Source organism: Myotis lucifugus, unplaced genomic scaffold, assembly GCF_000147115.1.
Source record: "Myotis lucifugus unplaced genomic scaffold, Myoluc2.0 scaffold_241, whole genome shotgun sequence".
NCBI classification, from domain to species: Eukaryota; Metazoa; Chordata; class Mammalia; order Chiroptera; family Vespertilionidae; genus Myotis; species Myotis lucifugus.
The window spans coordinates 67,355-69,468 of record NW_005871289.1 but is presented as its reverse complement, the minus strand read 5'-3'; positions in this window follow the sequence as shown (position 1 = coordinate 69,468).

Genomic DNA, 2,114 nt, shown 5'->3' with positions numbered 1-2,114 from the left:
CCATGGTATCATTATTCCCATTTTATTGATGAAGAAAGTGAGGTCCAGAAGTGACACAGTAAAACACATGTATTTGGTCTCTGCCCTGGTTCCTGACATAGAGCTCCGAAATCCCTAAGAGTTTCCTGAGGGATAGGAGCACCTTTTGTTTAATGAGGTGGCTCTTGGAGCCTTCTTGATGGCCTCAGGATGGGGGCTGTCGCCAGAATGTCTAAGCCATGAACTTTCAGCCCCAACCTCCTCCTCCAGGGAAGGGCAGGGGTCTGGGGACTGAGTTAATAAGCCATCATGCCTAGACACAAGGCGGAAGGAAGACGAAGCAGCCAATGAAAAGCAGGAACGTACAGGAAGAAGAAGAAGAAGTGGAGGCAACAGAGAAGGGAGCTAAACCCAGCACCTGATTCCTCCCTTTGTCTGTTATGCAGACCAGGGATTGTCAACCACTGTGCCACAAGCATTTTAAAACATGCAATACCTGACTATTTAGTCAGGGCACTGGCTTCTTTTCCCTTAGATTGTAAACAATATGGCAACAGCCAACACAATAATAGCCATCCTGTGTGAATGAATAAAAATTACACCTATTTTTTTTTTGTCAGGTTGGCAAAAAATTTAATGCATTTTTTTTGTGTGCCACAGAATTTAGTAATTAGTTTATGTGCCATGCGATGAAAAAGGTTGAAAATCGCCAATGTAGACGCTACCTGCCTGTTAGTCATGTAGTAGCCATCTTGGTTATCGGAGAAAGAGAGACTACATTTACTTAAGTTTTATTACAGTATCTTGTTATAATTGTCTTATTTTACCTTCAGTTATGGTTGTTCATCTCTTCCTGGGCCTAGTCCATAAATTAAACTTTGTTATGTGTCGGAAAACACAGCCTATATAGGGCTCAGTACAATCTGCAGTTCCAGGCACCCACTGGGGCCTTGGACCATGTTCCATGGATAAGGGGACGGCTGTAGTAGAATACAGTGCATACGTTATAATGCTGTTGTCACCAGGAACCAATACTTTCATTGTAAGAGACAAAGACACGAAAAATCAAAGAAATAAAAAAAAAAATCTACCTTGCCTCTGTGATGAAACCTCCATAAAACTTCCGGAAGTACCAGGCTTAGAGAGCGTCTGGGTGGGGGACGTATCCACCTGCTGGAGGGTGGCACCTCCCAATCCCACAGGGACAGAAGCTCCGGGGTCCCTTCTGGGGTCCCTGTACTTCCTCATCGGGCTCTCCCCTTGTGCCCTTCATCATGTCCTTTTTTTTTTTAAATATATTTTATTGATTTTTTACAGAGAGGAAGGGAGAGAGAGATAGAGAGTTAGAAACATCGATGAGAGAGAAACATCGACCAGCTGCCTCCTGCACATCTCCCACTGGGGATGTGCCCGCAACCCAGGTACATGCCCTTGACCGGAATCGAACCTGGGACCTTTCAGTCCGAAGGCTGACGCTCTATCCACTGAGCCAAACCGGTTTTGGCGTTTCATCATGTCCTTATATAACACACTGCTACATGTAAGGAAGGTGTCCCTGAGTTCTGTGAGCCGTCATAGCGAATTATGGAATCTGAGAAGGGGGTTGTGGGAACCCCTGCTTAGAGCTGGTCAGTCAGAAGTACAGGTGACAACCCAGGACTTGGGACTGGCGTCTGACGTGGGGGCAGTCTTGTGGGACGGAGCCCTGGCCCCACGGGATCTGATGCTGAAGCCTCCATCTTATAGAAAAACTGCTGTTTGAAATTTTCACCCTGCTATTTTGGCTTCTGTAAACGCTTGCTTGCTTAAATAATATGGAAAATAAGCCTACTCCCATTCCAGAGAGGCCATCAACTCTGCCCCAGACAGAGTTGTCAGTGCTGGCACCAGGCCAGGCCTTGGGATATGGTCTCATGGCCCCTTCCCAGCACACAGGCCTTCTTTCTCAGGAGGCCCGGAAGTCTCATTCCAAATTTGGGAGACAAAGAACTAGAAAAAGTATAAATAGGGAAAGCTTCCTCCATGTTGGGGGCTCAGAATTTGAAAGACACATTTTTCTCTGGGCCCACGCAGAATTATAATAACATGTAACTCCCCTTTCTCTAAGCGTTGCTTGGTTTTTCTCTGGTCTTCTG